Source organism: Artemia franciscana, chromosome 14, assembly GCF_032884065.1.
Source record: "Artemia franciscana chromosome 14, ASM3288406v1, whole genome shotgun sequence".
Lineage (NCBI taxonomy): Eukaryota > Metazoa > Arthropoda > Branchiopoda > Anostraca > Artemiidae > Artemia > Artemia franciscana.
Genome location: NC_088876.1, coordinates 34,860,708 through 34,887,768, shown reverse-complemented (window position 1 = coordinate 34,887,768; position 27,061 = coordinate 34,860,708). Strand labels below are relative to the sequence as shown.

The 27,061-nt window shown below is 34.4% G+C and overlaps 1 long non-coding RNA gene across 2 annotated transcripts in view; it reads left to right on the top strand.

Annotated features, from left to right (window-relative positions):
* Nucleotides 1-27,061, top strand: part of LOC136035640 (uncharacterized) — a 46,265-nt gene that overhangs the window by 11,038 nt on the left and 8,166 nt on the right. The window contains exons 1-2 of one of the 2 annotated variants that reach the window (XR_010619488.1): nucleotides 10,867-10,956; nucleotides 24,998-25,127. This is a non-coding gene — a long non-coding RNA (uncharacterized LOC136035640). Of the gene's footprint in view, nucleotides 1-10,866; nucleotides 10,957-24,997; nucleotides 25,128-27,061 lie in introns of those variants that run through there. The other variant, XR_010619489.1, reaches the window with a different exon arrangement.

The following is a 27,061-nucleotide window of genomic DNA, read 5'->3' as shown; positions in this document are numbered from 1 at the left end:
TGTGTGTGTGTGTGTGTGTGTGTGTGTGTGTGTGTGTGTGTGTGTGTGTGTGTGTGTGTGTGTGTGTGTGTGTGTGTGTGTGTGTGTGTGTGTGTGTGTGTGTGTGTGTGTGTGTGTGTGTGTGTGTGTGTGTGTGTGTGTGTGTGTGTGTGTGTGTGTGTGTGTGTGTGTGTGTGTGTGTGTGTGTGTGTGTGTGTGTGTGTGTGTGTGTGTGTGTGTGTGTGTGTGTGTGTGTGTGTGTGTGTGTGTGTGTGTGTGTGTGTGTGTGTGTGTGTGTGTGTGTGTGTGTGTGTGTGTGTGTGTGTGTGTGTGTGTGTGTGTGTGTGTGTGTGTGTGTGTGTGTGTGTGTGTGTGTGTGTGTGTGTGTGTGTGTGTGTGTGTGTGTGTGTGTGTGTGTGTGTGTGTGTGTGTGTGTGTGTGTGTGTGTGTGTGTGTGTGTGTGTGTGTGTGTGTGTGTGTGTGTGTGTGTGTGTGTGTGTGTGTGTGTGTGTGTGTGTGTGTGTGTGTGTGTGTGTGTGTGTGTGTGTGTGTGTGTGTGTGTGTGTGTGTGTGTGTGTGTGTGTGTGTGTGTGTGTGTGTGTGTGTGTGTGTGTATTATATCCGTATAAATTATGTGCATAGGCTTCCGAATTGAATCATATTTAGCATCCCTGACCGGCAATCAAGAAATAAAGTGACAAAAGGCAACTTGAATATCGATCAAAAGTAGCTACAGAAGCCTAATTAGCTCCACATTCGCCTGTCGAAGCTGTCTTGGAGCACTGACATCAACTAAAACGACACAATCCTTGATTGGGGAAATAGCGAAGCGCGCGTGTAGGGTCTCATTTCTGGCTTGACAAGCTCAATTATTTTGATTCCAAAGCACTGTCAAATATCAATTCTTGTTTGAGCAGAAAATGCCACTCTTGTGCAAAGATATGTCACTTTGTTTGGAGTCATTTCTTGGGTATGTGTTTGGAAGTTGAGTCGGTGCCAATCAAAACGCAGCGTGTGGCATAGAATTCATGACATTCATGGTACTGCAGACACCTGTGACTACTGAACTCTATTGAATACTGCTGTTTATTATATGCAACGACAGGCTTTACAAAATAGGTCAGATATAGTAGATATAAATAAATATTTTAAAAAAATGCGTGGTACTTCTCTGTTAAACGAAATTCACCCAAGAAGTTAAGTTAGGTTAATTTTAATGAAATATACCAAAACATGATGATGATATAATACCGTAGAAACAGGATTATGGAGATTACGACAAAAAAATTTGAAAACTAGGCCGTGCGGAACGTATTAAATTGAATATATATCCTAAGCCCCACCTACCTCTATATACTAAACATTTGATAAAAACATACATAGGCTACATCGTAGTTTTTCTTTTTTTTTACTCAAAACTAGTAAATCATAACCGATCCCAGAGAGGCAAACCGGTTTCTGTCAGATTTTGTACAGTGTAATTCTTGAGTGTGCTTCGTTTAACATACAATTACCAACTACGCATTTAAACGGTTTAAGTTTTTTTAAGGTTTATGTTAACTCTGCAAGTTTTTGTATTTTATTTTTCTTTACAATAGAATCTTAAGGTTTCTTGAGGCTCTTAAGGCATCTTAAGGTTCCTAAAGTCTTAAGGTTTCTGTAGAATGAAAATTTTGACATCTTTGAAATTTTCAAATTTAGAAAATTGATAAGACATTGGTTGACAATATTTGAAAAAAAAACTATTCTCTTGTTTTTTATGTCATTTTTAGATAATTTTCTAACGAAAATCAGTGGTAATATCATAATTTTGGCCAGGTGAATGGACAAATTGTCGTCCAGTATTGTCCCTAGCCGCTCCAAAAACAGAGGAATGTTTGCTAGATATTTTTTAGAGACATTGCCCAAGAATTGTTTTCGGTAACCGACTGACAGACCGTTTCTCAAACAGTAGGCTGTACGAAATACGTGGTCCGATCCCCGTTTTTAGGGCTATAATAAGAGAAAGGTTGAAATGGCCAGGGTACTTTCTGTGAATGAAGGATCATAGATTGCCAAAGACTGTCCTTGTCTGGCAACCGTCTAGGGCCAAACAAAAAGCAGGTCGTTCCTATATGAGGGGGGAAAATGTTGTAAGGAAAGATTTAAGGGAAATTGCAGCTTCTTGGGAGGCTGTAAAGAGGGAGGCTTTGTATATATTGGGATGGAGAAAAAGCATGCGTAGCTGTGTTGGCCTCAGGTAGCTTGGTGCTAAAGTGAGTTGTTGGTAGTTCTACTAGAATGAATAGATCCGAAGCTGATGAATCCATTGATACAAGTATCGTGTTCTTTTGGTGATGGATACAGCTCTATGCAGTCAGGAACTGACTACATATCGAACCTGGAAGACAAAATAAATAAATATATTCAAAAGTTTATATGTTGTACTGGCACACACGCAAGTTCAGGTCGTTCAGACATATATACCCACCCTTAAAACCGCCAGACCATTTTTTTGCGTTGGATTTTCCGATCATTTGGTCTTTTTTACATTTTTTTTTTTTTTATAAATTGTGTCGCCTCCAAAATTTCAATCGCCCAACACAATAAATTCCTACGTAAGTGCTAAGGCTAGTGTATGGATGAAACCTTACAGGAGTTAGGCACCAGGATAGCCTTAAGTAAACACAAAGCTAGACCTAGATGCTTATTCTTCATAACCCTGAATTTCAGAGGCAAAACAAGAGTCCATGCAACCGACTTTTTGTCCATCCGACTTCAAGCTGAATTTTTTTCCAATTAAATACAAAACAGTTTCTTCCAATTGAGAGTAAGGAGCAGCATTGAAGCTTAAAAAGAACGGAAATTATTCTGCATATGGGGGGGGGGCTGCACCCCTCCTCAGCCCTTGCTCATTACGTTAAAGTATTTTATTGCTTTTCAAAAGCTTCTTTTCCTAAATAAATGACCTAGTATTTCAGGAGTTGTTCTTGAAGAAAGGGGAAAGTTGTTAAGCTTTAGCTTAAAGAGCGAAGGATTGAAGAGGGGGTAGCTTCCCTCATATACAGAATGTTTTTTGTTCCTTTTAAGTTTCAATGTTGCTTCTTACTTTCAGCTCAAAAACTTTTTTTTATATTTAGTTTCAGATCGCTTTTCAAATCATAAATTCAAATCATAATTTTAAAATGCAACGAAATTTGCATTTTTTTTTTTTTTTGGCTAAATGGCTTTCTCATAATTTTGATCGAATGATTTTGAGAAAAAAAGAGCGGGGGAGGAAGCCTAGTTGCCCTCCGATTTTTTGGTTAATTAAAAAGGCAACTAGAACTTTTAATTTTTTACGAATATTTTTATTAGTAAGAGATTTACGTAACTTATAAATTAGCTTACGTAAAGAACTTTTGTATTCTCATATTTTTATTACATATATGAGGGGGTTCGCCCCCTTGTCAGATCCTCGCTCTTTACACTAAAGCTTAAATTTTTTCCCAATTCATTAAGAATGACCCCAGAATCACAAAAGCCGTAGAATAAATAGTTGAAATTACTAAAAATACTTTAACGTAAAGAACGAGGTATTAGGAGGAGGTGAGCCCCTCAAATGGGTAATAATTTCTGTTTGCTTTAAGTTTTAATGCTGTTCCTTACTTCCAGCTGAAAGTACTTTTTCATATTTATTTTTTCATTGTGTTTTTAAATAATGCTAGTAAATCCTGCGCTCCCTTCATGGAGATTTTCATCCCCCATGACAAATTATCGATGGAAAGTTCCCCCAGCATATCCCCCTCTTCTCAACCCCTCCCCCAACCAAAAAAATCCTCCTGAAAACGCCTGTACACTTCCCAATAACCATTACTATATGTAAGCATTGGTCAAAGTTTGTAACTTGTTGCCCCTCCCATGGGGACTGTGGGGGAGTAAGTCGTCCCTAAAGACATAGTTATAAGGTTTTTCGACTACGCTGAATAAAATGGCTATCTCAGAATTTTGATCTGTTGACTTTGGTAAAATAATTAGCGTGGGATAATTATTGTAGGATAACTAGGTGCCCTCCAATTTTTTTGGTCACTTAAAAAGGGCACTAGAACTTTTCATTTCCGTTAGAATGAGCCCTCTTGCAACATTCTAGGACAACTGGGTCGATACGATCACCCCTGGGAAAAAGAAAAAAACAAAACAAAAAAACAAATAAACACGCATCCGTGATCTGCCTTCTGGCAAAAAATGCAAAATTCCACATTTTTCTAGATAGGAGCTTAAAACTTCTACAGTAGGGTTCTCTGATACGCTGAATCTGATGGTGTGATTTTCGTTAAGATTCTATGACTTCTAGGGGGCGTTTCCCCCTATTTTCTAAAATAACGCAAATTTTCTCAGGCTCGTAACTTTTGATGGGTAAGACTAAACTTGATGAAACTTATATATTTAAAATTAGCATTAAAATGCGATTCTTTTGATGTAGGTATTGGTATCAAAATTCCATTTTTTAGAGTTTTGGTTACTATTGAGCCGGGTCGCTCCTTACTACAGTTCGTTACCACGAACTGTTTAACAAATCCAGATTGATTATTCACTCTAAATTTTTAACATAGCAGTACAATATTATACTATCACAATTTTGACTTCCAAGTTCTCTTTCAATTTTATTCATGATCTCCTCTTCACACTTTAGTGATTCATATTTTAATTCTTTCTATGCTTTCCTCATTTTCTTCTTATTCTCATATAATCAATTGCTCGAATACTTTTTTTTTTTACAAGCCCGTCCTCTTTTCAACTAAACTTACAGCGCTTTCACAAATATTCCAGGCAGTATTTATAAATTTCCTTCCAAGACACGATCTGCTACTTTATAAACCATTTTCCTGAAACCATTCCGTTCATCTTCTATATTGTTAAATTTTAGGATCTCCATATTTATCTGTCTGTTGAAGGTTTTTCTTGAATTCTCATCTTGGAGTATAGTACCATAGTCTTACGGAAGTTAGTCACGCTTATCCGAGGAAGTTAGTAAACTTCCTGGGAAGGTGTTAAGAGGGCGGCTTTGAATAGATTGGAATGGAAGAGGAGTGTGCGTAGCTGTGTTGACCTCAGGCGGCTTGGTGCTGCGGTGGTTAGGAGTAGTAGTAGTAAATACGCTTCCTATATTTCAGATTCAGATTGATCTTAGACACTACTAGGTGGTGATCTTTACTTCTAACATCAATAGCTGCACTTCTATATAACCCAGAATCGATCCTGACAGTCTTCGCTTTACCGTAACATAATCAATAAAGTTGGGCGTCTTACCATCATGTGGGTATCATATTACCTTATGTGCCATTTTATGGCGTAATACCGTACTGGTTTTTAACTAGATTGCTATACCTACAAAAATGAAGTATTCTATAACAGTTAATATTTTCCTTTCCTACATCTTATGTACCTAGACTAGGACACCATCTATCTTTATTTCTACCATCCTGGGCATTTAATCTCATAATAAAATACCTTATCTCTACCTGAACGGGTTATTTAGATGCGTTTCAAATATTTATGATCTAAGTAAACAATGTCTATGTATGACCTTTCATAAATACAAAATAAAATTGAAAAAAAGAATTAAGAAACCCAGAAGCGATGGGGATATTCAGCCTATTGAGAAAAAGCGAAAGTTCAAAGTAGACATTTTGGCAAAGATTTCCACAAAACCGTTCCCAAAGTTAAACATAGAAAAAACAAAACACAAAAGACACCAGTCTTTGGAAGATGGCTATTAAAACAATGCCCTGCTAATATACCTGTCAGAGCTAAACTATTATTAATTAGTCATGGGTTTGATTCGATAGAGTGTTTTTGTAACTAAACGGAACTCCTCTGTTTTAATTGAAATAAATGAAAAAAAATTAAAAACAATTCAAATGTTAGTAAGTCTCGATCATATTATTGCTGTCTATCTGATTATCAAACAGTTCGTGGTAGCGAACTTTAGTAAGGAGCGACCCGGCTCAATAGTAACCAAAACTCTAAAAAATGGAATTTTGATACCAGTAGCTACATCAAAAGAATCACATTTTAATGCTGATTTTAAATATATAACTTTCATCGAGTTTAATCCTACCCATCAAAAGTTACGAGCCTGAGAAAATTTGCCTTATTTTAGAAAATAGGGGGGAAAACCCCTAAAAGTCATAGAATTTTCACGAAAATCACACCATCAGATTCAGCGTATCAGAGAACCCTATTGTAGAAGTTTCAAGCTCCTATCTACAAAAATGTGGAATTTTGTATTTTTTGCCAGAAGCAGATCACGGATGCGTGTTTGTTTCTTTTTTTTTTTTTTTTTTTCCCAGGGGTGATCGTATCGACCCATCGGTCCTAGAATCTTGCAAGAGGGCTCATTCTAATGGAAATGAAAAGTTCTAGTGGCCTTTTTAAGTGACCAAAAAAGTTGGAGGGCACATCCCACGCTAATTATTTTCCCAAAGTCACTTGATCAAAATTCTGAGATAGCCATTATATTCAGCGTAGTCAAAAAACCTTATAACCATGTCTTTGGGGACGACTTACTCCCCCACAGTCCCCGTGGGAGGGGCCACTAGTTACAAACTTTGACCAGTGCTTACACATAGTAATGGTTATTTGGAAGTGTACAGACGTTTTCTGGGGGATTTTTAGGTTGAGGGGGGGATGTTGAGAAGAGGGGTATATGTTGGGGGAACTTTCCTTGGAGGAATTTGTCATGGGGGAAGAAAAGTTTCATGAAGGGAGCGCAGGATTTTCTAGCAATATTTAAAAAAAAACAATGAAAAAATAAATATGAAAAGTTTTTTCAACTGAAAGTAAGGAGAAGCATTAAAACTTAAAACGAACAGAAATTATTACGCATATGATGGGCTCGCCTCTTCCTAATACCTCACTCTTTACGCTAAAGAATTTTTAGTAATTTCAACTATTTATTCTACGGCTTTTGTGGTTCAGGGGTCATTCTTAAGAAATTGGGAAAAAATTTAAGCTTTAGTGTAAAGAGCGAGGTACTGACGAGGGGTGAACCCCTTCATATACGTAATAAAAACATGAGAATACAGAAGTTCGTTACGTAAGCTAATTTGTAAGTTACGTATATCTTTTTGCTAATAAAAACATTCGTAAAAAATTAAAATCTCTAGTTGCCTTTTTAAGTAACCAAGCAATCGGAGGGTAACTAGGCCTCCTCCCCCACTCCTTTTTTCTCAAAATCATTCGATCAAAACTACGAGAAAGCCAATTAGCCAAAAAAATAAATATGCAAATTTCGTTTTAATTATTCATCTGCGTAGAGTCAAAATCAAAACATGCATTGATTCAAAAACGTTCAGAAATTAAATTAAAAAAAGTTTCTTTAACGGGAAGTAAGGAGCGACATTAAAACTTAAAACGAACAGAAATTACTTCGTATATGAAATGGGCTGCTTCCTCATCAACGCCCCGCTCTTTACGCTAAAGTTTGACTCTTTCTCTTAACTCTACTTTTTAAAACAATAAAAAACTTTAGCGTAAAGAGCGGGGCGTTGATGAGGAAGCAGCCTCTTTCATATACAAAGTAATTTTTGTCCGTTTTAAGTTTTAATGTCGCTCCTTACTTCCCGTTAAAAAAAACCTTTTTTTATTATTTATCTTTAGGTAAGAAGCGAAAAATGTGCTGTATCACAATTTGATAGAAAAAATATGATTGTTTAGACTAATCTTGCGATGAAAATCCTAGTTTTCTAGCGAAAACTTAATAGCAGAATTTAATAGTAGGTTTATGTCGCTTGTTAAACATGAAATTTTGCAAAAAGACCTACAGCTGTAACTTGCCGTGAAAATAGAAAATAATTACAAAATGCATTGTAAGAAACTACAAAATACATGGATCAATTAGTTTTAATTTTATGACTCATTTTCTAGATTAGCTCTTTTACATTGACTGCTTTTTTGAGAATGATCTAAATTTGTGTAAATAAATACAAAAAAAATATTTTATTTTGGGATGTTTCTGACTACTGTTTCAGTCCTAAAATGTATATTTGCGTAAAAAGAAATTTTGAAAACATGCTTTTCTTAATGTATTGAGACAAATCTCGTTATTGTTTTATTCTGAAATGCTAAAACCACAGGAATCCAGTGAAAAAGACATAACAAAAGCATGAATCGAGAGAATAAATCTGAAGGCCCTGCAATAAAATGGAAACAGTAGCTTAACAACCAATGCCATCTCTTATTTCGTTACAATATCTTTTAGACCATCGGTTGCCATTGATGCGAGTTTTTTCCGCAGAACATCTCAAAGATAGCAGATGCTGGAAAGGCTGAGATTAAGGCATCCAAATTCTATCAGCTGGGGTAGGGAAAAATGCAATAAACTCGACTTGCCTTACGATGGCAATTGTATAATTAGGCCCTATCCCCATTCTTCTCCCTTTTTTTATTGTTTGGCTTTGTTTTCAACTAGTCCCTAGTTATTTTTATTGTTAAACTTTCGGCACCTATTATATAATTCAGATAACCGGTTAAAGACGGAATAATGCTATCTGTATCCTTAAGAAATAGGTAGCCCTAAACAGGCAATTCAGATGATACAGGTTGTTGGCTACTGGCTAACAGCAGATCCCCTCCCCCTCCCCATATTTTGTCACCATCATCAGTAATTACAAAATGGTTTATAAAATGTTTCAATTTAAACATGAAATTGCGTGGTTACTATTGAGCATAATAACTCAATATATTTTATATTCGAGTATAATTAGAGTATTTGAGTCGGTTATTGAGTATAATAACCAACAATTTTATTGAGTAGTCAGTACTTTAGGCTATTATGATTAGCAAAGAAATGAAAAAAGAAAATAACAAGAAAAAATCTTTAAGGAAGTATTTTCCTTTGATTTTTAAATGTAAGTTTAAGTTGAATAATTTTCCAATGAAATAGTTACGAAAAATTTTTCACCGTGATGCTTTAAGAAAATAAAGGATTGTGAAAACTAATCCCAAAAGCTGTGTTGAACTAAAGTATAATACGATTAAAATCTGTACTATGTCACCAGCTTTTTTCGTGGTTGGAGAGGGCATAAATATAGTCATGACTCATAAGTTAAAGTTTATAAATGACCACGGAATTCCTGTGTTGTTTTAAAATCACTTCTCTGTGAATGTGTAGCGTGGCAGCAAAATTCATCTGATACTTAGATGATAAATCACAGCGGTCCAGTTTTCATTAAGAAAAAGATCACTCGATGGTAATTTATTTATAAATATAAGTAAAATATAAACAAATAATCTAACGGCAATAATCATTTTGTAATTTGTGACACTTTTTTAAGAAAGTAGATGGCTCAGTTAATAAATGAGAAAAACTAATAAATTGTAAATTAATGATAAATAAAGTAAAAAGTAATTAAATAATAATATTTTAAATAATCAAATTAATATAATTAATAATATCAAATAATTCAAATAATGAATTCAAACATGAATAAAAAAAAATTATCAATTAATAAACTGAAAATATTTTTTTACCTATTTTTTTAATGGTATTAAGGAATATGTTATGGATTTATTCTTTTCCTTCAATTAGTGAAACCCATTTTATTAAACCAAAATTTTCAACTTGGGAAAATGGATAAATGACCAAAATTGCAACATTTTAAGGCTTTTTAAACCAAGTTTTGACTAAAATTTTACTATTTATAGAATAAATTCCTCAAGAAAGTTTTTTTCACTATATTATGACAAATTAAAATTTCATTAATTATATAATTAATTATATATAAATTTAATTAAAATTTTACACATAATTCTATTTACGAAAAGAAATTTTCAATTTGACTACTTGGTTGCCTCAAAAATAATGTAATTGGTTGATTTACGACACTATTAAGAACCATAGAATTAGCAGCTTTAACATCTAGCAGCAATTTTTGAAGGTTTAAACTCATTTTGGTTAACCATTCATCCCATTAGTATTATGTCAGTTCACTTATTTTGATTTTTTATCGTTTTAAAAAAAAAACACCAAATAAATGTGGATTGTCATAATATTTATATAGTGATATTCAAGCCTTAAAGTCTCAATGATTTTTGTTTGCCAATGTAAAATCATTTAGAATGTATTCGTTTTCAGTAAAGTGCGAATGCAAATTCTGATGAAAATACGATTCAATAACCATGATTGTCAGTAGCTAGCGAATTTATTCCATATCAAAATAGCAGATCAGGGGAGATTATTATAGGCAATACTACCTATAAAAAATTAAATTTAAGGAAACTATAATAGAGATAGAATACTTATTCCAAACTCTAAATCTGAAATATTTGTTGAGCGTAGAGTGAAGGGGAAGTTAGCCAAAGCATAGTAATTTATAAAAATACCCTTTATAATTGTTCGTTATTATTCTCTGTAAGAGCAGAAACCAGTCGAACAGTTTTTTGCAATGCCAGTTCTTTCTCATGCAACAGCTGAAGGGTTGAAGAACTTAATTGCAGATGAATTCAATAAAATAAGAAAAATTACCCCTGACAAACACTGCTGCCCTTGCTTTGGACAATGCAAGCACCATGCTAGGATCCATAAATGGCCTGGCAAAGCTTTGAAGGATGGCCTTCCATTGCTTACAACTGTCGGCTGTATCTGCCAGGCGTTTACCATTTGATCAGCTGCTGCACGTGATGTCTTAAACCTGTGTGTATTGCAGTTGAGTCATAAAATTATTTAGTTTTATTGTGTTTAATCCCAAATTGAAAATGAAATTTAGACAGTGCCAAGCATTTTCTGATATAGCTGAGCGCTATCTGATTTACCTTAGCAAAACCAGATGGCAGCCGGTGTAGAGTGGCTTAACGTCTCCTAGAGCAATATAAGACATTGAACCTTTATTTTCAATCTTGCAGATAATATACCATCCGCTAATATTCTTTACAACAGACTAGTAAGTGGTGATTTTAAATTACATCATGGTTAAATTCTAAGAGTGGTGACTTAATGTGGAATTTCAGAGTGAAGAGGTACAAGTTCATTTACTTTTTAATAAAGTGAAAAGCTGCTTGAAGGAAATAATTTCAAATTTCATTAAAGCAGATGTTTTGGGTAGCACAAGCTCATTTTCTATGGACGTTATAAAGATTGAAAATTTTCAAAACTTCGAAGCTATGTATTTTGGAGCAAAATTTTAAGCTCATACCAGTAAGACGGGAGAAAATCTTGGGTACCAAATATTGAACAATATGCTGTTCAAATTGGTCACTTTCTATTAAAAGATAAGTTTGCACATTTAGCCACAAATGAATGCCTATGATCCTCTTTTGAATCAGCTCAAATATTTTAATCTGACAATTTCTATTTCTGGTACGATTTCTTCTACTGATTTCATGCACAGTAGATTTTCTGCAACTTTAACTATTGAATTTATTGAATTTACAATTCAATTTCAAGCGATTATGCAGGAACTCTGCTTACGACATTACTTATATGCCCCTGTGGAAACCTGCATGTATATAGTTTTTCGGTCTAATTGAGCCCCCCCCCTCCCTGGTCGTTCCCTAAGAGGTTCACCTTAGTATCCTCAGCATCATTAGTGTACAATGAGTACCTCCTGGCTTGTTAAAAATCCGCCACAACTTACCCTTAAAGGTTTAACTCAGTATTGTAAGCAGTTCTTGAGATATTTCTCTGCCAACTTTTTGAAATTCTGCATGCTCATAGTTCGTTGTGATTTGGATGGAATCACCAACATAGTTTGTTGTGAATGTTGGAATCACCAACATAGGATGTTGGTGATTCCAACATCGACCTAAATATTTCTTGAAAGCTTTACCTGAATACCTTTACATTGCGTATTTGCGATAGTTGTAGTAGTAGTAGTAGTAGCATTAGAAGGAGTATGGGCATAGAGCCTTTGGTTTTGTTCAATATTCCCTTCAAAAAACACTGATAGTTTCAACTTAAAACCATCCACTGTTCCTAAAGCTTTACTGATACGTCCTTTTGACAACCTTTTTGGGCATAGTGTTTCCCGACTTAGAGCAATACAGTTTCAATATTTCCAAATTTTTAGTCTCAATTCTGTTAGCTTTAGTAGCAGCAGTAGCAGTGCTTGCGGTAATATTAATAGTAGTTGTAGCAGTAGAGTTAATAGTAGTAGCTCTAGCTTTGGTAGTGGCAGTGGCAGTAGATGGGCTAAGGATGGTACTAGTAGTAGCAGTAGCAAAAGTAGTACGCTGAGTTGAAGCAGTAGCATTAGGATGCAAATTTCATCGGTAATTTTGGTTAGTTTAACATCCGCAACAACAATCTCTGTTAGTTTCCACTTCATACACCAAACTATTCCTTAGATATTGCTGATATACCCTTTTGACAACCTGCATACAGACGCCATGTTGTGATTCAGCTCACCTTCCCGCCTCTTCATCTGACCGAAATCTCTATCTCGGTCAGTAAATGCAGCGGTTTTATCAACTCCAGCGAAGATCTCAAGGACAGCACAACTGTTTTCCATTTTGTAAAAAAAAAAGAATATGAAAATACTGATTTGACATCGAATGAAATCTCAATTTAGGTCAGTAAATGCTGTGATTTTACAGACTACTGTCGTGACTTTACAGTCGGTGCCAAAATTCGTCATGTGCTTAAATCAAAAACATGAAAATACTGACATGACGTGACCGTAATGTCAATCTCAGTTGGTAAATAAAGCGATTGCACCAACCGGCGCAGTGATGTTACATATAGGACCACTATTTTCTATTCGGTTAAATAAAGAACATGAAAATAATGACATGAAATCTTCTATGGTTCTATGGACTAGAAAGAATGGGCAAAAAGTTCTGATTTGGTTATTTTATTACTCTGATTTGGTTGTTTTAAATCGAGTTATTAAATTATAAGATAATGTATTAGTTTGCTTAAGATCTGTTATTAATCCTTAAAATCACTATCTTCAAGTAAAAAAATTAGCACAATGCTATAAAATATTTTAATTTTGTTTCATGAAAAGCTGAATATTCAGAAAAAAAGTGCAGTTAATTATTTATATTCTCTTTTTAAGCATTTGAGTCGTTGGCTCTAGTGAAGTTATGCGACTTCAGTGAATATAAAAGGCTAAACTTATACGGCTAAACTTATACTGCTGCTCTGCACTGAAATTTTAATCAGCTCTCATGAACGAAACTAAAAAACACCACGTTAATCTATATATATAAAAATAAGTTGTCTGTCTGTGTGTCTGTCTGTCTGTCAGGTGACGTCATGTTTCTGTGTTGAATGACGTCATCAAGTTAGTGTTCGTCATTTTTGCTACGACGGTGACGTCATTCAAGATATTTAAGACATATGTTCACGTAGAAATCTATTAATGTTTAAGTTTAAAATGACTGATGAACTTACAATGGCAAAAGCCGATGAAGATGCTCAAAGAGTCTATGCCAAAAAACTTGCTGCTGATAGAGAAAGTCAGAAAAGAAAGCGTGCCGAGGAATCAAAAGAACAGCAAGGAAACAGGCTTGAGGCTGATAGAGAAAGAAAGAACAGAAAGCGTGCCGAGGAATCAAAAGAACAGCAAGGAAACAGGCTTGAGGCTGATAGAGAAAGAAAGAACAGAAAGCGTGCCGAGGAACTACCAGAGCAACGCGGAAGCAGACTTGCTGCTAAAAGAGAAAGTGAAAAAAGAAGGCGTGCCGAGGAATTACAAGAACAGCAAGAAATCAGGCTTACTGCTGATAGAGAAAGTAAGGAAAGAAAGCGTGCCGAGGAATCACAAGAACAGCAAGAAATCAGGCTTGCTGCTGATAGAGAAAGTAAGAAAAGAAAGCGTGTCGAGGAATCAGAGCAACCTGAAAGTTATCGCCTGGCATTCAGGTACAGCCCAGTCGATGATTATAGTAGATCTGTTCAAATCGGGACAATGTCTAAAATTTGTCCCTATTGCATGGCCTTGAAATTCAATGGTGAAACAATGGGAATGTGTTGCGCCTCAGGAAAAGTTAAACTTCCTCTATTGGCTGCACCACCAGAGCCATTGAAGACTTTCCTTACTGGAACTACGTCAGAATCTAAGCGTTTTTTGTCACAAATAAGAAAATACAACTCATGTTTCCAAATGACGTAGTTTGGAGCCCAAATCGAAAATCCAGATCAATTTATGTCTACTTTCAAACTAAAAGGGCAAATTTATCATAGAGCAGGGTCCCTTCTACCATTCTCAGGCGAGAATCATAAATTTTTACAATTATACTTCATCAGTGATAGAAATTCTGAATTGAATGCACGTTGCGAAATTTCTCCCAACATTGAAAGGACAATCGTTTCCCAATTGCAACATCTTTTCCACGAAAATAATAATTTAGTGCGTCTGTTCAAAACAACCATCGATTTGATGCCTACTGATACGCATAAAATTGTTATTTCCGCTGACAAAACGCCTCCTGGCCAACATGTGCGTAGATACAATGCTCCAACTATCGACGAAGTGGCAATCGTTATGGTCGGTGATCAGTTTTTACCTCGAGATATTATTCTTCATAAGCGAAACGCTCAGTTGTTAAGAATTGCTGAAACTCATCGATGCTACGATGCCCTACAATATCCTATCATTTTTTGGGATGGAGCCGACGGCTATCACTTTAATATTAAATTGATGAATCCAGCCACTAACAAAGAAATGAATAAGAAATGCAGTGCAATGCATTATTATTCCTATAGACTAATGATTCGGCAGGATGAAGAAAATTATATTTTAAAATGCCGTGAATTGTTTCAACAATTTGTCGTTGATATGTATGCTAAAATTGGATCAGAACGTTTGCTATATATCCGCCTGAATCAGACCAAGTTCCGCTCTGAACAATACATTCATTTGCGAGATGCAGTTATAAATGACGGTAATACCACAAACGTTGGAAGATTAACAATTTTACCTTCGTCATATGCTGGCAGTCCCCGTCATATGCATGAATATGCTCAAGATGCTATTGCGTATGTTCGTCTCTATGGTCGTCCAGATTTATTTTTTACATTTACATGTAATCAATCTTGGGACGAGATACTGCAGCTTTTACTTCAAGGACAATCGGCGGTTCATAGGCATGACATTACGGCCCGTGTCTTCCGGCAAAAGTTGGAATCACTGATAAACTACATAGTAAAACTTGAAGTGTTTGGGTCAGTGCGATGCTGGATGTACTCAGTGGAATGGCAAAAACGAGGTTTGCCACACGCACATATACTAATCTGGCTACATAAAAAAATTACTTCGAACGAAATTGATGATGTGATTTCCGCTGAAATACCTGATAAAAATGTCGATAAGGGGTTACATGATATTATTGTAAAAAATATGATACATGGACCTTGCGGTGCACTGAACGAAAATTCACCATGCATGGCCAAAGGAAGGTGCACAAAGCAATATCCTCGACTTTTAGTGTCAAACACAATTACTGGCAATGATGGTTACCCACAATATAGAAGAAGATCTACTGAAGATGGCGGTAAAACAGCAATAATAAAGAAGCGTAACGGTACCACCATCGAAGTAGATAACCAGTGGGTTGTTCCATATTCCCCATTATTATCAAAAAAATTTAATGCACACATAAACGTTGAATACTGTAACTCCGTAAAGGCAATCAAATACATATGTAAATACGTCAACAAAGGGATTGACATGGCAGTTTTTGGCTTGCAGCCCGAAATCAAAGATTTCGACGAAATCGCACAATATCAGGCTGGAAGATACATAAGCAGTAATGAAGCTGTTTGGCGAATTCTTTCATTTCCGATACATGAACGTAGTCCAGCTGTTGTTCACTTAGCGGTACATTTACAGAATGGTCAACGTGTTTATTTCACGGAAACCAACGTGCAACAAAGAGTCCTGAATCCACCGGATACAACATTAACAGCTTTTTTTTCGCTTTGCAAAAATGATTCTTTTGCAAAAAAACTGCTGTATACTGAAGTGCCTTCGTATTACACGTGGAATACTAAAAATAAAGTATTTTAACGTCGAAAACAGGGTAAGTCAGTCGACGGCCAACCTACCATCTTCAAAGATACCACGATAGGAAGACTCTACACCGTTCACCCCAATCAACATGAATGCTTCTTTCTACGCCTGCTTTTGGTGAATGTACCCGGTCCGACATCCTTTGAGTATTTGAGAACTGTAAACGGTACTATACATGACACTTACCGTAGTCCATGCCAAGCTCTGAATTTATTGGAGAATGACCAACACTGGGATAACTGCATCAATGACGCGTGCGAAACGTCAACCCCAAGTCAAATTCGTGCATTGTTTGGCATCATTTTAACAACTTGCTCTCCATCAGCTCCTACAGAGTTATGGGAAAAATATAAGTCAAAAATGTCCGAAGATATACTCCATCGAAAACAGTTAGAGACGTCAGATATGACTTTTGATTTTACATCAGAAATTTATAACTACACTTTAGTTATTATAGAAGATTTGTGCGTACGTATGTCAAACAAACCTCTTCAGGATTTGGGAATGCCTTCACCTAACCGTATCGCTGCTGTTTCGACATGTGTAGAATTGGATCGTGAACAAAGTTACAGTATGAGTGATCTATTGTCGTATGTACAAAATAACATTTCCAAGTTAACGTTGGAACAAAAAGACATTTATGATACGATAATGCATTGTGTCGATAACAACGTTGGATAAATTTTCTTTTTGGATGCGCCAGGAGGTACTGGTAAAACATTTGTGATAAAACTGATTCTGGCATCAATTCGATCAAAAAATGATATAGCGTTGGCAATTGCGTCGTCCGGAATAGCCGCAACATTGCTGCCTGGTGGAAGAACTGCTCATTCCGCTCTGAATTTGCATTCCACAGAAACTCCCACGTGCAATATTTCCAAATCATCTGGGATGGGTAAAGTATTGCAGCAATGCAAACTTATTATTTGGGATGAGTGCACAATGGCACACAAAGAATCGCTCGAGGCTCTGGATCAATGCTTGAAAGATTTGAGAGGGAAGTCGAAACCCTTTGGCAGTACATTAATATTGCTTGCGGGAGATTTCAGGCAAAAATTACCTATAATACCTAGATCAACTCCTGCAGACGAAATGAATGCTTGCCTGAAAAATTCTAATTTATTGGCACACGTAAAAATATTAAAATTAACTACAAATATGCGTGTCCGATTGCAAAACGATGACTCTGGTCAAACATTTTCAGACCAATTGCTGGCAATTGGAAACGGAAAGCTCCCAGTAGACTCAATTTCAGGACGTATACAACTACCTGCTGATTTCTGTAATTTAGTGACGTCCAAAAATGAATTGATTGAAAAAGTATTTCCGAATATTCTAAAAAATTATAAAAATAATAAATGGCTAAGTGAAAGAGCGATTCTCGCACCCAAAAATATAGACGTCCACGAAATCAACAATATTGTTTTGACCAAGATTCGAGACCAGGCAGTCCTTTACAAGTCAGTCGACACAGCTTTGGAACCAAATGAAGCGGTTAACTATCCATCTGAATTTTTAAATTCCATAGATCTTTCAGGGTTTCCAACACACGTGCTACAACTAAAAATAGGCGTACCAATAATACTTTTAAGAAATATAAACCCACCAAAGCTTTGCAATGGCACTCGACTTGCCGTAAAAAAAACAATGGAAAACCTAATAGAGGCCACAATCTTGACAGGGCCTTTTGAGGGTGAGGCTGTTCTTATTCCTCGCATTCCCATGATTCCAACGGATCTGCCTTTTCAATTTAAAAGATTGCAATTCCCAATTCGATTAGCATTTGCAATCACCATTAACAAAGCTCAAGGTCAATCATTAGAAAAATGTGGTATAGATCTTAATACTGATTGTTTTTCCCATGGACAATTGTACGTTGCATGTTCGAGGGTCGGTAAACCTGACAATCTATTTATATGCAGCGACAATTGGACAGCGAAGAATGTTGTATATTCGCACGTTTTACGCAGTTAATTTGTATTGCATCTATCTATCTATCTATCTATATAAAAACGAGTTGTGTGTATGCATGTTTGTTTGTTTGTAAAAAGAACGTTTGTATATGACGTCATTATTAGTACATACGGCTTTGTATATGCACAGACAATGGGAAAGCCAAGAATGTTGTATATTCGCAATTTTTACGTAGTTTGAAACACATATATAAATCTATCTATATTCACAGGTGGGACCCAGGGACAAAACTACAATGGCGCGTAACTAATATAGCGCGTAACGACTTACGCGCCCGGGGGGGCTTGGGGGGTTGCGAAGCGCCCCACCAACTAGGTGTCGCCCCACCAACCCATACATATATATGGAAGAATATACATATATATACGTGGTATGTATATACATGATATATATATATATATATACATACATATATATATATATATATATATATATATATATATATATATATATATATATATATATATATATATATATATATATATATATATATACATATATATATACATATATATATATATATATATATATATATATATACATATATATATACATATATATATATATATATATATATATATATACATATATATATATATATATATATATATATATATATATATATATATATATATATATATATATATATATATATATATATATATATATATATGTATATATGTATATATATATATATATATATATATATATATATATATATATATATATATATATATATATATATATATATATATATATATATATGTATATATATATATATATATATATATATATATATATATATATATATATATATATATATATATATATATATATATATATATATATATATATGTATATATATATATATATATATATATATGTATATATATATGTATATATATATATATATATATATATATATATATATATGTATATATATATGTATATATATATATATATATATATATATATATATATATATATATATATATATATATATATATATATATATATATATATATATATATATGTATGTATATATATATATATATCATGTATATACATACCACGTATATATATGTATATTCTTCCATATATATGTATGGGTTGGTGGGGCGACACCTAGTTGGTGGGGCGCTTCGCAACCCCCCAAGCCCCCCCGGGCGCGTAAGTCGTATATGTATATATATATATATATATATATATATATATATATATATATATATATATATATATATATATATATATATATATATATATATATATATATATATATATATATATATATATATATATATATATATATATATATATATGTATTTTCTTTTTAGGCATGTTAGGTTTTGGCTCTTCTGGAGTCATGTGATGTCAGTCAGTGAAGTTATCTATATATATAAAAATAAGTTGTTTGTCTGTCTGTCGACTGACCTCATGACATCATAAGTTGTTTGTCTGTGTGTCTGTCTGTCTGTCCGAATATGACGTCTGAATTATTTCATCATATACCAATTCAAAAACGAATGTATTCAAGCCGAAGTAGCTGAGTTGATAAAGCGTTATGTTCCAGGTTCTAGGTCCGAGAGGTTCCAGGTTCGAACCTTGGCTTTAGCATTAATACAAAAGAAGAAAAAAACTAAAAAAGGTAAAACTAAAAAAAAACTAAAAAGAAAAAGAAAAAAAGTAAAAAAGCTGAAAAAAGGTAAAAACAAAAAAAAACTAAAAAGAAAAAAAGGAAAAAAACTAAAAATTTATTTCATCATATCAAACAGTTCGTGGTAAACGAACTGTAGTAAGGAGCGACCCGGCTCAATAGTAAACGAAACTCTAAAAAACGGTTTTAGCATTTCGATGCTAAAACATACATCAAAAGAATCAGATTTTTATGCTGATTTCAAATATATAAGTTTTATCAAATTTAGTCTTTGTCATCAAAAGTTACGAGCCTGAGAAAATTTGCCTTATTTTGGAAAATAGGGGAAACACCCCCTAAAAGTCATAGGATAACGAAAATCACACCATCGCATTCAGCGTATCAGAGAACCCTATAGGAAAAATTTCAAGGTCCAATCTACAAAAATGTGGGATTTCGTATTTTTGGCCAGAAGACTAATCACGGGTGCGTGTTTATTTGTTTATTTGTTTGTTTGTTTGTTTTTTTTCCAGGGGTCATCGTATCGACCAAGTGGTCCTAGAGTGTTGCAAGAGGGCTCATTCTAACGGAAATGAAAAGTTCTAGTGCCCTTTTTAAGTGACCGAAAAAATTGGAGGGCACCTAGGCCCCCTCCCACGCTCATTTTTTCCCAAAGTCAACGGATCAAAATTTTGAGATAACCATTTTGTTCCGCATAGTCGAAAACCATAATAACTATGTCTTTGGGGATGACTTACCCCCCACAGTCCCTGGAGGAGGGGCTGCAAGTTACTAACTTTGATCAATGTTTACATACAGTAATGGTTATTGGGAAGTGTAGGGGGATTTTTTTGTTTGGGTGTGGGGTTCAGGGGAGGGGGCTATATGGAAGGATCTTTCCTTGGAGGAATATTTCATGGGGGAAGAGAAATTCAATCTAAAGGGCGCAGGATTTTCTAGCATTATTATAAAAAAAAACAAAAAAAACAATGAAAATATAAACATGAAAAAGTTTTACAATTGAAAGTAAGGAGAAGCATTAAAACTTAAAACGAACAGAGATTATTTTAATAATTTATGTACGGAGAGCCAAAATCAGACATGCATTAATTCAAAAACTTTCAGAAATTAAATAAAAAAATCAAGTTTTTTGAAATGAAAGTAAGGAGCGACATTAAAATTTAAAACGAACAGAAATTACTCCTTATACGAAAGGGGCTTTTCCTCCCCGACACCCCGCTCCTTGCGCTAAAGTTTGACTCTTTCTCGCAACTCTATTTTTTAAAACAATAAAAAACTTTAGCGTAAAGAGCGGGGTGTCGAGGAGGAAAAGCCCCTTTCATATAAGGAGTAATTTCTGTTCGTTTTAAGTTTTAATGTCGCTCCTTACTTTCATTTCATAAAACTTGTTTTTTTTTTATTTAATACCAATTCAAAAACGAATGTAGGCTACATACAGACCGGGACACAGGGAATAAAAAAAACTAAAAAGAAAATACTAAAAAAACTAAAAAAGCTAAAAAACTAAAGAAAACTAAAAAGAAGGTAAAAAACTAAAAACTAAAAAAGAAAAAAACTAAAAAAAAACTAAAAAAAGGTAAAAACTAAAAAAAACTAAAAAGAAAAGAAACAAAAACTAATAAAAAACTAAAAAACTAAAAAAGCTAAAAACTGAAAAAGAAAAAGAAACTAATAAAAAGGAAAAAAACTGAAAAATACAGGAGAAAAAGAAAACTAAAAAAAAATAAAAATAAAAATAAGAAAAACTAAAAAAGGTAAATGTATTCAAGCCGAAGTAGCTGAGTTGGTAAAGCGTTATGTTCCAGGTTCTAGGTCCGATAGGTTCCAGGTTCGAACCTTCGCTTTAGCGTTAATACAAAAGAAGAAAAATAACTAAAAAAGGTAAAAACTACAAAAAAACTAAAAAGAAAATACTAATAAAACTAAAAAAGCAATTAGCAAATGGCGCGTAACGACTTACGCGGTCGGGAGGGCTTGGGGGGCGCGAAGCGGCACCCCAACAGCTAGTTGAATATAACAGGCTAAAATTATGCTACTACTCTGCACATAAGTGTTTTAAGCAGTTATCATTGACAAAACAGTAACATGTTTCAACCTTGAAGGCCTTGTTATTTGATCTTTGGACTATTTTGAACACAATGAATACCTAAACATTTTTATCCGATGTATTTTAGGAAAATAGGACTGGGGCTAGTTTTTCTCCGATCACTTTTGACTCTTAAAAAGGGTACTAGAACTTCTGATTTCCAATGAATTGAGCCCTATTCAAAGTTTATACACCCGCGCCTTTCATGAAAACCTTATATATTAACATTAGGTAACCAGTATAACTTATAACATTTGCCCTGAAGGCAGTTGGGTCCCAGAAGACGTAATTACAGGATCTTTCAACTATGTTGAACAAAATGGCTATTTCAAATTTTTATTAAATATGTATGGAAAAACAATGAACCTGGAGGGGGGGGGGCTGGTTGCCCCTCTAGTCAATTTTGACTCTTAAAAAGGTTTTTTTTAGATTAAAGAGTACTTTTGTTTTTATTTTTGCTCATTGCTATGTTGGAATTAAAACCCGTATTTTCTTCCTTAACTTTTCGTATATGCAACACACGGGTTCTTCATTGAACCTCGGATTTCAAACATCACGTAAATCACCTGAAAGAAAGTTCGACCATGGATGACCATGCCAGCATTTATGGCTCCCTTATTCATAAAAACTTAAGAGACCTTCGTGTAAATAGAGTGTCCTGTTTCCATCCCTTCTATCCACAGTCAAATACAAATTAAGTTAATTAATGGTAAGATCTTTCCTCAAATATAAAGATATGCATGCATATTATAAAAGCCACAAGAACTCTCCGTACCATATAAGTGCAGTAATTGCCTGTAAAACAATTCTGGAAACGGTTCCAGTCAACATACAATCACAAAATTCTTATCAGAGGTCGATTACTTAAGATAAAGATATTATTCAATCACATATTTCTGTAATAATTTTCGTTGATATTGATGAAGTAAATAAAAAAACAAGTTTTTTTTAACTCAAAGTAAGGATTGACATTTAAACTTAAGCGAACAGAAATTATTCCGTATACGAAAGGGGCTGTCCCCTCCTCAGCGCTCCGCTCTTTACGTTAAAATTTTTATTGTTTTAAAAAGTAGAGTTGTAAGAAAGAGTCAAACGTTAGCTTAAAGAGCAAGGCGTTGGGGAGAGGACGTCGTCAGAAAAATTTATAGGCTATATTTAAAATTAGCATAAAAATTCGATTCTTTTGATTTATATATTGATATCAAAATTCCGTTTTTAAGAGTTTCGGTTACTATTGAGCCGGGTCGTTCCTTGCTACAATTAGTTACCACGAACTGTTTGATTTACCTCTAAGAGGAAAAGAATTGATAATGGGAGTATTCATTGATATGCTCAACATGAGAGCAACATCAAGTGACACCAAAGTAAAAATCGCCTAAAAAGAGTAAAAATGCTACATTCATTTCACCATTAATTCGGAACGGGTTGATTGCCCTATGTGGAGAAGAAATAATGGACGAATTAATTAGTGAAAATCATCTTTTCATTCCAATTTAATAGAGGAAACAGCGTAAAAAGTTGGTAAAAACCATTATCTTCAGTTTTTGATAATATGATGAAAATAGCAACCTCATTAAAGAAGAATTTGCTGGTTTCAATTTGTTTGAAGCCCCAAGTGTAGCCACACTAGTAAAATAAGTTGAAACATTCCCCAACGAAAACAAATTGCAACCTGAGACATTTTCTGGTCTGGGCATCAACGGAAGCAGCACAGTAGCAAGCAAAGAAGGTGATGTTCAAGCTGTTCTGAAGAAAAAGCTCAAGAATGTCCTTTTTTCACTGCGCCAACTAAACCTAGTGATCAGTAGTTTGATTATGGTGCGTTTGTCCGGCATTTTGTTTCCATAGTCAAGGATTTCATAGACCAGGATCCTCATTGTAAACTTGATGATTTGCAATATTCTAGTATGTTGGATTCGCTCCTTCAGGACGTTCAGGTTTTGCTCATTGGTCTTCAAAAGTTATCTACCCTAAGAAGTTATACGTAGATTAAATTAGTGTATGGAGAGAAGTTTCCCTACCGTGGGAGGCGCTTAAGTGCTGTTGCATGTGCGAGCAAATTATGTGCCATTATGCAGGGGCTACTGGGATTCTTATGATGATTATGACCCGGGAGGTAAGTGTGCCTGCCATCTCTGTGGACAATATGGGGGTGACCTGGAACATTTCATTAGTAATTGCAACAGTTTGGAGAACGTAAGGAGCTTTTTTTTGTGGGGGGGGGGGTGCACCATGGCTTTTACATACCTCTTCTAGGAAACTAATTATTGCAGTGGAAAGCCTTATACAGAATGTTTAAGAGGCGAAGAATTTATAATTATAGAGTGTTGAGTGTTGTTGTTTTATTTGTTCACTTTCATATATATATATATATATATATATATATATATATATATATATATATATATATATATATATATATATATATGGAGCTCAAAACTTAACCAAGGTATTTAAGACAAATTACAATCGAAGAAGGAAAACGAATTGGCAAAAGTAATGGCAACAGAAAGATGAATGATCATTGTGATGCTACACCAAAGAGGGATGAAGGAGCATTTTTGGTTCAGGGTCTTAATTTTTTATTAAGCACTTTGGTCTTTGGTTCGAAACACCTTAAATTATTAAGATGCTCTAAAATCCTAGGGACGAAACTTTTTTGAGACTTCTTAGCAACAGAATTGATCACAGAGTACGTTTAGATTGCTGTGGAGGCCAAGTGGGGACTTGAGGTCTAGTGCGGCTCAGAAATTTACGGAAAATATCCTCCGTGTGGGGTGTTCAGAAATGGTTGACTTAGCGGAACGCAAGCAACTTTTATCTCTCCTTTCTTTTAAGGTGGTAATCTTTAAGGAAGTTTCTTTTAAGGAAGGAGTGTGGGGTATAGTTCTCTTTGTAGATTATCCCATACAAACGTTCTTAGACCGACTTGATTTTGTAGCTAAGTTCACTTGAAAGCTGTGGATGACAGACCGGATGTGGATATTCAATAACGGCCTGAAAAAGAATGACAAGAAAATGGAGGGAATGCGTTTTGGCCAATTTAATTTATTTAGAAGCTTAACTAAGGACAGCATGTGTTTGCTTGTTCGATAATTTTGAAGCAAGCATGTTCCACTAACGCTTCAGGTGAGGTAGGGCTAATTAAAATGGGAGAAGACTTCAAGAAATTTAATCTTCATCATGTTTAATTTAATGACATTCACATTCTCATTTAGATTCTTAGCTTCATCCAAACATGGGTAAGGATTTCAAGGGAAATGCTTTTTCATATTTTTATGCCACCATATCATCACGCTATTTTTTCTTTGTATTTCGTTTTTGTTTCAGGTTTATAATGATTATACATCGAAAAAACAAACTAGAAAAGATCATATATAGCATCATGGTAGATCAGCTCTAATCTGAGAAGATATATGTCATAGCTAATTGACGGTATAGCCCAACAAGATTTTAAAAGGTAAGTTAAATCTTGAATGCGTGACGAAGTTTTTAAACAGTCTTTATACTCTCAAGCCCTTCCACCTTGACCAGATGATACGTACAACCATGGCAAGCTGGTTGTGGGAAAAGGGGCTCAAAGATATAGCTTCTTTGAGTGGCAATCGGTAGGCTACTCAGGGTGGCTTGAGCCTAAAATTTTAACGTCGGTTGAATTTAAAACAAGATTTTCTGTGTAAACGTCCCTATAGTTCAACTTCACGTAACAAAGTTGGTATGGTTAGTTTTAGAGGTAGGCCTATGGGTCACTGACCATATATTAGTGGTCAAGGCATTTAATATAGCGTCAGCTCCAGCGTTGCTAATACGGTAAAATTGTAGCCTTTTTCGGTACAATTTAGAACTCCTGGAACATTGCGGTACATTTGGATATAAATTGGTAAAATCAATTTTTCCGGTACGGTAAGCACGGTAAATGATGGTAATTATGGTAAATTTTAACCCACTGTATAGATGATAGTCTAATTTTTTGAGCAATCTGCAAACAATTGCACGGGCTGAATGTTTTGGACTGTGGGGCATAAGATGACATAAGACGCAAATTACTCCTTGAGGAAAGCCTGTCATAACTTCTAATCCATCAGAGTAACTGGACTTACTACCCCAAGAAAATAAAAGGACATCTTACTTATGGCTGGCCAAATAAGCCAGTCAACAGCAGCCACATGTAAACCACAAGATGGATTCCTCAAGTAAGCAAAAGGAGTTTTTTCTTCGGAACTGATTATTTCAAGTTTGGATATTATCCTCCCCCCTTTACTTTTCATTTAAAACTTCTAAAATAAAAGTATAATCATGGATTAAAACTAATAACAAATATATGGAAACAAACGAATTCAAGCACTCACAATCTCAATAATTTTCTTACATATTAATTGAAAGCGAAAATAGATTTGTCTCGTTCATATATATCAAATTAACTAGTCCTAGAATTATTTAGCCAGAGTTCTTACCTTTTTTCAGTTTATACACTATGGAATACTTTTATAATAGTCTAAAAGGTTTTTCGTGAAATACCATACAAGGTAATTGTGTAGGAATTCTTCTTCAATGTCTTCTAATTTCTTTTCACAAAACCGGTATCACACTCCAAAACACATTTTTGCCCCTTTGTAGAGCCTGATTATAATTTAAAATATGATGAATAGACGAATCTTAGGACCAAATATATTCCATAGAGTTTACCTTAGAAAATTTCTAAAATTTAATATCCCTCACAGGACATAATTATTATATCATTTATTACGAACGTATTTATTTTAAATAAAACATAATTAAAAAAACAGTTCCGGAAACTTTTTATTTTTGATATACGAGTTTTCTTGGAAAAAGTTTAGTTTCGTTAGATAAAAATAAATTAGAATGCAATAAAACTTCACCAGCTTTTTCTTTCTTTTAAATTTATTCTTCTAAAATAGATTTACAATCGGCTGACGAATCGCTTATATATTCGTGCTAAGACTTACCCCCCTCTTCACCCAGAGACACCCTTTAGTGTCTTATTACTGGGTATTTGAGATGCAACCCGAAACCAAATGGGAGCCTATGTGACTTCAAACAACAATTACAGAAAGAGAGAGCCTTCAGAGAATTTTTGACGTGTTGTTCCAAATGTTTATAAAAAATACCTTCTTAATTGTGTTCTTTAACCTAAAATTAATGCTCATTCATTGGGCTAAAGAAACTATCTACAGATTTACCAATTAAAAATTGCTGTAAATTTACCAATTTCAAAATTTATCAATCCAAAAATTACAAAAAAAAATTACCAAAAGATTTACCGAATTCGAAAACTGCAAATTAAATGCATTGCTTCAATATTCCCTTTATTGGCATTTTAAAGTCTCATTTAGAAGTCAATTTTAAATAATTTTAAATGAAATAGGGCCAAAA